The 12251-nt window shown below is 29.5% G+C and overlaps 1 protein-coding gene across 1 annotated transcript in view; it reads right to left on the minus strand.

Moving 5' to 3' along the window:
• Window positions 1-12251, minus strand: part of LOC135125173 (probable phospholipid-transporting ATPase IM) — a 90008-nt gene that overhangs the window by 74302 nt on the left and 3455 nt on the right. The window lies entirely within an intron of this gene.

The following is a 12251-nucleotide window of genomic DNA, read 5'->3' on the forward strand; positions in this document are numbered from 1 at the left end:
AAAACGGTCAAAATATCCTCATAGTATTCTAGGAAATACATTTCGACTTGTTTGACGAAAAATATAACGTTTTGATTGTTTCGGACTAAGATTTTCGAAAAATTCGGTTTGAAAATGAAATTTTCTAGATATCTCTAAACTTGACAAACGGTCAAAAAAATCATACCGGAGAGCATTGAATGTTTGAGATTTTTTCGAAAAGTTGCTTAAGGATTCTCAAAAAATTCTGAGAAATACATTTCGACGAGCTGATTCGAACACATAACGGTTGATGGTTTCGGACCAAGATTTTTGGAAAATTCGGTTTGAAAATACAATTCTTTAAATATACAAGCTCAAAAAATGGTCAAAAAATTCCAGAAAATACACTTTGACGAGCTGATTCGAACACATAAGGAGTTGGCGGTTCCGAACCAAGATTTTCGAAAAATTCGGTTTGAAAATAAAATTCTTTAAACATATCAAAATCTCGAAAAACAGCAAAAAAAATCTGAGATTTCTGAAAAGTTGCCAAAAAATTCTGGGAAATACATTTCGACGGGCCGATTCGAAAAACAACGTGTTGATAGTTCTGGAGCAAGATTTTCGAAAATTCAATTTGAAAATGAATTTTTTTAAATACTTCGAAAACTCAAAACACGGTCAAAAATCTTTAAAAAATTCTTGGAAATACATTTTGACGAGATGATTCGAAAAACAACGTGCTGATAGTTCCGGGCCAAGATTTTGCAAAATTCGGTTTGAAAATGAAATTTTTTAGGTATCAAATTGAAAATTCGAGATTTTGAAAAATTGCCTAAAAATCCTCAAAAATTTTGGGAAATACATTTCAATCAGCTGATTCGAAAAACAGCGTGTTGATGGCCCGGACCAAAATTTTCGAGAAATTGAATTTGAAAGTGGATTTTTTTTAATATGTACCTCAAAAGCTCAAAAACGGTCAAAATATCCTCATAGTATTCTAGGAAATACATTTCGACTTGTTTGACCCGAAAAACATAACGTGTTGATAGTTTCGGACTAAGTTTTTCGAAAAATTCGGTTTGAAAATGAAATTTTCTAGATATCTCGAAACTTGACAAACGGTCAAAAAAATCATACCGGAGAGCATTGAATGTTTGAAATTATTTTGAAAAGTTGCTTAAGAATTCTCAAAAAATTCTGAGAAATACATTTCGACGAGCTGATTCGAACACATAACGGTTGATGGTTTCGGACCAAGATATTTGGAAAATTCGGTTCGAAAATAAAATTTTCTAAATATGCGAGCTCAAAAAATGGTCAAAAAATTCCAGAAAATACACTTTGACGAGCTGATTCGAACACCTAAGGAGTTGGCGGTTCCGAACCAAGATTTTCGAAAAATTCGGTTTGAAAATAAAATTCTTTAAACATATCAAAATCTCGAAAAGCAGCAAAAAAAATCTGAGATTTCTGAAAAGTTGCCAAAAAATTCTGGGAAATACATTTCGACGGGCCGATTCGAAAAACAACGTGTTGATAGTTCTGGAGCAAAATTTTCGAAAATTCAATTTGAAAATGAATTTTTTAAATACTTCGAAAGCTCAAAATACGGTCAAAAATCTTTAAAAAATTCTTGGAAATACATTTTGACGAGATGATTCGAAAAACAATGTGCTGATAGTTCCGGGGCAAGATTTCGCAAAATTCGGTTTGAAAATGAAATTTTTTAGGTATTTCGAAGCTTGAAAAAGGGCCAAAAACTTCACGAGCGGTTGAAAATTGAAAATTTGAGATTTTGAAAAATTGCCTAAAAATTCTCAAAAATTCTGGGAAATACATTTCAATCAGCGTGTTCAATTCAATTCTATTTGAAAGTGGATTTTTTTTAATATGTATCTCAAAAGCGCAAAAACGGTCAAAACATCCTCATAGTATTCTAGGAAAGACATTTCGACTTGTTTGACCCGAAAAACATAACTTGTTGATAGTTTCCAATGGTTTTCGTAATTTCGCATTTCACTTTTTCAAAATTTCTTTACAGTTTTTCGAAATATCAAGATATATGTAAAAAGAAAACAATTATTAACTTAATTTTTCGGAATTCTTGGCCCGGGAGTATTAACACTTTACGCTTTTCGTATCAGCTCGGTATTTTCCAGAATTTTTTGAGATTTTTTTGCCAACTTTTCAAAAATATAAAATTTTCAATGAATTATTTTACCCTTTTCCTAAATGTCGAGATATTTAAGACAATTTTTTTTTCAAACCGAATTTTTAGAAATTGTTGGTCCGGGAACATTGACACTCTTAAGTTTTTTAGATCAACTCCTAAAAATCTATTCTCAGAATGTTTTGAAGATTGCTAGGCTACGTTTCAAAAATATCAATTTTCCAAATAATTTTATGGGCGTTTTTTGAGATTTCAAAATATTTAAAATACCGTAATTTCGAATCGAATTTTTCGAAAATCTTCATCCGCAAATTAGCACGTTATATTTTTATTTTTAGATGACTTCAAAATTCTCAATTTTTCAATACTCCCCCCAATGAATTTCTTGACCTTTTCTCGAAATGGCAACATATTAAAAAAAAATAATTTCAACTCTAATTTTTCGAACCTCTTGGTCCGGTAGTATTAACACAGAATTGTTTAAGGATTTTTGGCAACTTTTCAAAAATCGTAATTTTTCAGTAAATTTTTTTGCTATTTTCCAAGATTTTGAAGAATTTCATTTCCAAATCGAATTTTTCGAAAATCTTATTCTGTGACCGTTAACACATTGTTTTTGGAATAAGCTTCTCGAAATTTATTTTCCAGAATCTTTTGAGAAATTTTAGGCAAATTTTCAAAAGTATTAATTTTTCAATTAATGTTTTGACCTTTTTTCGAGATTTCCAGCTATTTAAAAATTTCCACTCAAATCTTTCGAAAATCTTAATCAGCTCGTCTAGATCTATTTCCGAATTTTTTGAGGATTTTTTCAACTTTTCAAAATTTTCAGATTTTGAATACCCAGGATGATTTTTTTCATTTTCCAACTTTTTTTTTTCAAAAATCTTGATCCAAAAAAAAACAAAAATTGTAACACTTTTACGTTTTTCAAATCAGGCCGTCGAAATGTAATTCCTAGAAGTATAATTTTTAGACAGCTTTTCAAAGCTTTTATTTTCAAACCAAATTTTTGGGCAACTTTTCAAAAATCTTACTTTTTCAATGAATTTTTGACCGTTTTCCGACACTGCGAGATATTTAGGACAATTTTTGTTTCAAATAAAATTTTTCAAAAATCTTGATCGGCAATCATTAATATGTCACGATTTTCGAATTAGCTCGTCGAGATCTATATTCTAGAATTTTTGAGGATTTTTGAACAATTTTTCAAAATCTATGAATCTTTTGACCGTTTTCGTAAATTGGAATTTCATTTTTTCAAAATTTGCCAGAATTTTGTAAGGATTTTTGGCAACTTTTCAAAAATTCCAAATCCAAACAAAATCCAAATTTTCAGTCAATTTTTTTTACTATTTTCCAAGATTTTGAAGAATTACATTTCCCAATCGAGTTTTTCGAAAATTGTTTTCTGCTATCGTTAACACGTTGTTTTTCGAATAAGCTTATCGAAATTTATTTTCCAGAATTTTTTGAGAAATTTTAGTCAAATTTTCAAAAGTATTCATTTTTCAATGAATGTTTTGACGTTTTTTCGAGATTTCGAGCTATTTAAAAAGTTCCACTCAAATTTTTCGAAAATCTTAATCAGCTCGTCTAGATCTATTTCCGAATTTTTCGAGGATTTTTTCAACTTTTCAAAATTTTCAGATTTTCAATACCCAGGATGATTTTTTCATTTTCCAACTTTTTTTTACAAAAATCTTGATCCAAAAAAAAACAAAAATTGTAACACTTTCACGTTTTTCAAATCAGGCCGTCGAAATGTAATTCCTAGAAGTATAATTTTTAGACAGCTTTTCAAAGCTTTTATTTTCAAACCAAATTTTTGGGTAACTTTTCAAAAATTTTACTTTTTCAATGAATTTTTGACCGCTTTCCGACACTGCGAGATATTTAGGACAATTTTAGTTTCAAATAAAATTTTTCAAAAATTTTGATCGGCGATCATTAATATCGAGATCTATATTCTAGAATTTTTGAGGATTTTTGAACAATTTTTTAAAATCTATGAATCGTTTGACGGTTTTCGTAAATTGAAATTTCATTTTTTCAAAATTTGCCAGAATTTTGTAAGGATTTTTGGCAACTTTTCAAAAATTCCAAATCCAAACAAGATTTTGAAGAATTACATTTCCAAATCGAGTTTTTCGAAAATCTTTTTCTGCGATCGTTAACACGAACTGGAAACTTTCTTTTTACAGAATCTATATTTTTACGATAGCGAGTACGCATACAGTTGAACATGTGGATATTAGTATTAAGTCCAAAGATATTTAGCTACAAATTTCAGGTGAAATATACCGAAAATAATATTGGCAAATTTTTGTTTCAACATTGATACCCAAATGAAATAGAGAAAGTTTGATTAGAACAAAACCATAATTATTTTCGTAGGTGCTTTGAATACATATCACTAGCACTAGCACTAATATTAAAAGCAGACAGTCGATCTTATTTTAACAATTAAATATTCTCGAACGAGTGTCATACATATGAATCCATAGAAAAAAATTACAACAGCTCTTCAACTTTCATGTGCTTTCTTTAAAATTTTTCGAAATCACTTCTTAATAGAAATATACGTTTCTAAATAGAGTAACCAGTGCATCTAATACAGAATAATTTTTTATCGTGTATACAATTATTGTTCCACCCACAAAAGCTTTTTCCTCCATCGATTGGAAAATGCTTTTACGGCATGCATTTTTTAGACGCCTTAACGCTCTAGTAATTTTTAAAATATTAATGCCAGTTTTTGCCCCACTTCTTACTATTCCACTCTTGATTTGATTCATTTTTTTTCCTTTCTACCATAGAGGACATCCCTCAGACAACATTTTCTTTTAATACCGCTTGTTTGTTTTGCGAAATGAGTCGGTAAACCTTCAAAACCAGATCGATAAAATCATGCTTGTGTATTCGTTATCTAAACTAGAACCAGCACGTGATCACAAGGAAAAAATAATCGTCCGCATTTTCTTCGTTAACCAATGACGAACGAACACATTTACCAACACAAAGTACCCTAAATACCAAAAAATAATTCCTTAACGAACGATAACTTCATTATTAAACGCTCATCTCTTCATCGATTCCCCGAAAATCGCCACTTACTAAAACTCAATTGATTTATTGACGGCATTAATTTTAATACTTCTCCGAACACAACACTCACTAATAATTAACGGCTCCATGTTCCTTAAGAGTCAGAAGACGATTACATCACTCGAGTGCCGAAAATTGCCTTGACTATTGTCACTGCTTGGAATAAACCTTGACACGACCATGAAACTCTTTCGCAACTTTCGTTCCCACAACTCGGAACGAAATACGATATGCAAATGCCGAACAAAAGCGCAATTAGCGATGATTGTTTGTGTGTTGTTTTATCGAGAAGAAAAGAAAAATGTGGAGCACGCAAATACGAATTTTGGTTGTGTTTTCGAAAGTTCAAGGTTCGGTCTGTATTGTTCTGCGTTCTGAAAAAAGTGGCTTTGGAGGTGTTTTGTTCCGGTAGTTCGATTTTATGTAATCGTTTTTTTTGAGATGGGATGGTGGAGGTGGTTAATTTACTACGGTTTGGCGCCATTGTTTTACGAATTTAATCTAATTGGTTAAAAACCATTACTGTAATGATCTTTCGGGAACCATAAATTTCCGAAACAAGGTCAGTTGTATGCAAATTGAAACGTGTTTAATTTTTGCGATGTGCAGGTGATGGCACACGTGCTAGGACCCGCTGTGGTAATAAATAGATCGTTGCTTCTCGGTTAACGGATTTTCAAAAAGTTGCATTTTGGAAATTAACCATATGAACAAATTTTGAAATCAACGATGTGGCAACATCACAAATTTAAAATTCTCAAATTGTGTTTAAAACATGTGGATTGTTTTTGCAATGGAACTGTACTTGCAAACAGCCCACGTAACAGGTATCACATGGTTACTTGTGTGTTCTGATTAAACTAAGGTCAAAATGCTTTCAACTTATTTTTCGTAGACGAAGTATATTTTTAAAACATGTAAAACAATATAAACAACCATGAAGTTACACTTTTACTTTATTTTATTAAGAATACAAACATCATTTTAATAATTACGTATTTACAATAATTGTTAGATATATATTTTTTTGCAAACCATCGTAATTTAACAAAAAAAAAAATGAATATAGTTTCAACAAGATGGCGCTCCACCGCAAAGGAATGTAGATATGAAATGACTTTAAAATTAATAGCATACAAAAATTCGGGCCAACATTAAATTTAGTGTTCTAGTAACAATTCCATTCAGTAGCTGTCCAATTCCTCCCGGAATTTTTGAGGCGACGTCATCAAAATTGTGGTGGATCTGGTGAGACAAATTTGTGCTAAATTTCGTAACAATTGTTTTAGTAGTATCAAAATCAAAATTTTATTCCACAGTTTGGAATTTCTAAAATATAATATAAGGATATTAATACTAACACAATTAGTTCTAAAACAAAATAACACACTTGATTTCAAGATTTTTTTTACGTAAATGCGAAATATTCATCCCGAAAATTGTTAGTAAAAGGCGAAACATTCACATCGCAAATCTTTAGTAAAAAAAGATTCGCTCAGGAAATCTTTAGTACAAGGCAAAAGGTTTATTCCGAAAATCTTTAGTAAAATGTAAAAGATTAATTCCTAAAATCTCTAGTAAAAGACGAAAGATTCATTCCGACAATCTCTAGTAAATGGCGAAAGATTAATTCCCAAAAATCTTTGTAAATGTGAAAGTTTCATCCAGACGATTGTTAGTAAAAGCCGAAAGATCCACACCGAAAATTTGTAGTCAAAATCAAAAGATTCCACTCGAAAGTCTTTAGCAGAATACAAAAGATTCCATCCAAAAAGTCTCTAGTAAAACATAAAAGATTCCATCCGAATGTCTCTAGTAAAAGGTGAAAGATTTATTTCAAAAATCATTAATAAAAAGCGAATAAAGATTAATTCCATACATTTTTAGTAAAAGTCGAAAGATCCCTTTTGAAAATCTTTAAAAAAGGTCAAACACTCCACCCGAAAGTGTTTAATAGAAGACGGAAGATTAATTCCGAAAATCTTTAGTAAAATGGTAAAAGAGTCATTTCAAAATTTTTAGTAAAAAGCGAAAGATTCATTTCGAAAATCTTTAGTAAAAGAAGAAAGATTCACTCAGAAAATTTTTAGTAAAGGCAAAAGATTCATTCTCTAAAATGTTTACGTAGACGAAATATTTATCCCGAAAATTGTTAGTGAAAGGCAAACGATTCACATCGAAAATCTTTAGTAAAAGGCAAAAGATTCATTTCGAAAATGTTTAATAAAGGCGAAAGATTTATATCGAAAGTCTTTAGTAAAAGATGATTCACTCAGAAAATATTTAGTAAAAGGCAAAAGATTAAATCCTAAAATCTCTAGTAAAAGATGAAAGATTCATTCCGGGAATCTCTAGCAAATGGCGAAAGATTCATTCCCAAAAATCTTTACGCAAATGCGAACGATTAATCCAGAAAATTTTTAGTAAAACGCGAAAGATCCATTTAGAAAATCTTTAAAAAAGACCAAACATTCCACCCGAAAGTCTAATAGAAGACAAAAGATTAATTCCGAAAATCTTTAGTAAAATGGTAAAAGAGTCATTTCAAAATTTTTAGTAAAAAGCGAAAGATTCATTTCGAAAATCTTTAGTAAAAGAAGAAAGATTCATTCAGAAAATTTTTAGCAAAGGCAAAAGATTCATTCCCTAAAATGTTTACGTAGACGAAATATTTATCCCGAAAATTGTTAGTGAAAGGCAAAAGATTCACACCGAAAATCTTTAGTAAAACGCAAAAAGATTCATTTCGAAAATATTTAATAAAGGCGAAAGATTTATTTCGAAAGTCTTTAGTAAAAGATGATTCACTCAGAAAATCTTTAGTAAAAGGTAAAAGATTAAATCCTAAAATCTCTAGTAAAAAATGAAAGATTCATTCCGGGAATCTCTAGCAAATAGCGAAAGATTCGTTCCCAAAAATTGTTACGTAGACGAAATATTTATCCCGAAAATTGTTAGTGAAAGGCAAAAGATTCACACGAAAATCTTTAGTAAAAGGCAAAAGATTCATTTTGAAAATATTTAATAAAGGCGAAAGATTTATTTCTAAAGTCTTTAGTAAAAGATGATTCACTCAGAAAATCTTTAGTAAAAGGCAAAAGATTAAATCCTAAAATCTCTAGTAAAAGATGAAAGATTCATTCCGGGAATCTCTAGCAAAAGGCGAAAGATTAATTCCTAAAATCTCTAGTAAAAGATGAAAGATTCATACCGAAAATCTTTAGTAGAACACAAAAAATTCATTTCGAAAAACTTTAGTAAAAGAAAAAGATTCACTCAGAAAATTTTTAGTAAAAGGCAAAAGATTCGTTCCTAAAAATTTTTACGTAAAGGCGAAACATTCATCCCAAAAATTGTTAATAAAAGGCGAACGATTCACACCGAAAATCTTTAGTAAAAGGCAAAAGATTAAATCCTAAAATCTCTAGTAAAAGTTGAAAGATTCATTCCGGGAATCTCTAGCAAATGGCGAAAGATTCAAACCGAAAATTTTTAGTAAAAGGCAAAAGATTAATTTCGAAAATATTTAGTAAAAGAAGATTCACTCAGAAAATCCTTAGTAAAAGGCAAAAGATTAATTCCTAAAATCTCTAGTAAAAGATCAAAGATTCATACCGAAAATCTTTAGTAGAACACAAAAAATTCATTTCGAAAATTTTTAGTAAAAGAAAAAGATTCACTCAGAAAATTTTTAGTAAAAGGCAAAAGATTCGTTCCTAAAAATTTTTACGTAAAAGCGAAATATTCATCCCAAATATTATTAGTAAAAGGCGAACGATTCACACCGAAAATCTTTAGTAAAAGGCAAAAGATTAAATCCTAAAATCTCTAGTAAAAGATGAAAGATTCATTTCGGGAATCTCTAGCAAATGGCGAAAGATTCATTCCCAAAAATCTTCACGCAAATGCGAACGATTAATCCAGAAAATTTTAAGTAAAATGCGAAAGATTCACACCGAAAATTTTTAGTAAAAGGCAAAAGATTCATTTCGAAAATATTTAGTAAAAGAAGATTCACTCAGAAAATCCTTAGTAAAAGGCAAAAAATTAATTCCTAAAATCTCTAGTAAAAGATGAAAGATTTATACCGAAAATCTTTAGTAAAATACAAAAGATTCATTTCGAAAATCTTTAGTAAAAGAAGAAAGATTCACTCAGAAAATTGTTAGTAAAAGGCGAACGATTCACACCGAAAATCCTTAGTAAAAGGCAAAAGATTAAATCCTAAAATCTCTAGTAAAAGATGAAAGATTCATTCCGGGAATCTCTAGCAAATAGCGAAAGATTCATTCCCAAAAATCTTTACGCAAATGCGAACGATTAATCCAGAAAATTTTTAGTAGAAGGCGAAAGATTCACACCGAAAATTTTTAGTAAAAGGCAAAAGATTCATTTCGAAAATATTTACTACAAGAAGATTCACTCAGAAAATCCTTAGTAAAAGGCAAAAGATTAATTCCTAAAATCTCTAGTAAAAGATGAAAGACTTATACCGAAAATCTTTAGTAGAATACAAAAGATTCATTTCGAAAATCTTTAGTAAAAGAAGAAAGATTCACTCCGAAAATTTTTAGTAAAAAGCAAAAGATTCATTCCTAAACATTTTTACGTAAAGGCGAAATGTTGATCCCAAAAGTTGTTAGTAAAAGGCGAACGATTCACACCGAAAATCTTTAGTAAAAGGCAAAAGATTCATTTCGAAAATCTTTAGTAAAATGCAAAAGATTAATTCCTAAAATCTCTTGTAAAAGATGACAGATTCATTCCGATAATTTCTAGTAAATGACCAAAGATTAATTTCCAAAAATCTTTACGTAAATGCAAAAGATTCATCTAGAATATCGTTAGTAAAAGCCGAAAGATTCAGAGAAAATTTTTAGTCAAAGTCAAAAGATTCCATTTAAAAGTCTTTCGCAGAACACAAAAGATTCCATTCGAGAAGTCTTTAGTAGAACATGAAAGATTCCACCCGAATGTTTAGTAAAAGGCGAAAGATTCATCCCGAAAATAGTTCGTAAAAGGTGAAAAATTTATTCTGAATATATTTAGTAAAAGGAAAAAGATTCATTCCAAAAATTTTTTGTAAAAGGTGAATGATTCATTTCGAAAATCTGTAGTAAAACAAGAAAGATTCACTCAGAAAATCTTTAATAAAAGGCAAAAGATTAATTCCGAAATATTTAGTAAAAGGCGAAAGATTGATTCCGAAAATCTTTAGTCCAAGGCGAAAGATTCATTTCCAAAAATCTGTACGTAAAAGGCGAAAAATTTATTCCAAAAATTTTTAGTAAAAAGTGAATGATTCAATTAGAAAATTTTTAGTAAAACGAGAAAGATTCACTCAAAAAATCGTAAATAAAAGGTAAAAGATTGATTTCGAAAATATTTAATAAAAGGCGAAAGATTGATTCCGAAAATAGTTAGTAAAAGGTGAAAAATTTATTCTGAATATATTTAGTAAAAGGAAAAATATTCATTCCAAAAATTTTTAGTAAAAGGTGAATGATTCGTTTCGAAAATCTTTACTAAAACGAGAGAGATTCACTCAGAAAATCATTAATAAAAGGCAAAAGATTGATTCCGAAATATTTAGTAAAAGGCGAAAGATTGATTCCAAAAATCTTTAGTCCAAGGCGAAAGATGCAATTCCAAAAATCTGTATGTAAAAGGCGAAAAATTTATTCCGAATACGTTTAGTAAAAGGCAAAAGATTCGTTCCAAAAATTTTTAGTAAAAAGTGAATGATTCAATTAGAAAATCTTTAGTAAAACGAGAAAGATTCACTCAAAAAATCCTTAATAAAAGGTAAAAGATTGATTTCGAAAATATTTAATAAAAAGTGAAAAATAGATTCCGAAAATCTTAAGTCCAAGGCGAAAGATTAATTTCCAAAAATCTGTACGTAAAAGGCGAAAAATTTATTCCGAATACGTTTAGTAAAAGACAAAAGATTCATTCCAAAAATTTTTAGTAAAAAGTGAATCATTCATTTTGCAAATCTTTAGTAAAACGAGAAAGATTCACTCAAAAAATCTTTAATAAAAGGTAAAAGATTGATTTGGAAAATATTTAATAAAAGGCGAAAGATTGATTCCGAAAATCTTTAGTCCAAGGCGAAAGATTAATTTCCAAAAATCTGTACGTAAAAGGCGAAAAATTTATTCCGAATACGTTTAGTAAAAGGCAAAAGATGCATTCCAAAAATTTTTAGTAAAAGGTGAATGATTCATTTCGAAAATCTTTAGTAAAACGAGAGAGATTCACTCAGAAAATCTTTAATAAAAGGCAAAAGATTGATTCTGAAATATTTAGTAAAAAGCGAAAGATTGATTCCGAAAATCTTTAGTCCAAGGGGTAAGATTAATTTCCAAAAATCTGTACGTAAAAGGCGAAAAATTTATTCCGAATATGTTTAGTAAAAGGCAAAAGATTCGTTCCAAAAATTTTTAGTAAAAAGTGAATGATTCAATTAGAAAATCTTTAGTAAAACGAGAAAGATTCACTCAAAAAATCCTTAATAAAAGGCAAAAGATTGATTTGGAAAATATTTAATAAAAGGCGAAAGATTGATTCCGAAAATCTTTAGTCCAAGGCGAAAGATTAATTTCTAAAAATCTATACGTAAAAGGCGAAAAATTTATTCCGAATACGTTTAGTAAAAGGCAAAAGATTCATTCCAAAAATTTTTAGTAAAAGGTGAATGATTCATTTCGAAAATATTTAGTAAAACGAGGGAGATTGACTCAGAAAATCTTTAATAAGAGGCAAAAGATTGATTCCGAAATATTTAGGAAAAGGCGAAAGATTGATTCCGAAAATCTTTATTTCAAGGCGAAAGATTCATTTCCAAAAATCTGTACGTAAAAGGCGAAAAATTTATTCCAAATATGTTTAGTAAAAGGCAAAAGATTCGTTCCAAACATTTTTAGTAAAAGGTGAATGATTCATTTCGAAAATATTTAGTAAAACGAGGGAGATTGACTCAGAAAATCTTTAATAAGAGGCAAAA

The sequence above is a fragment of the Zophobas morio genome, unplaced genomic scaffold (genome assembly GCF_036711695.1).
Source record: "Zophobas morio isolate AGI-343-1 ecotype UQ-CSIRO unplaced genomic scaffold, CSIRO_AGI_Zmor_V1 ptg000008l, whole genome shotgun sequence".
NCBI lineage: Eukaryota > Metazoa > Arthropoda > Insecta > Coleoptera > Tenebrionidae > Zophobas > Zophobas morio.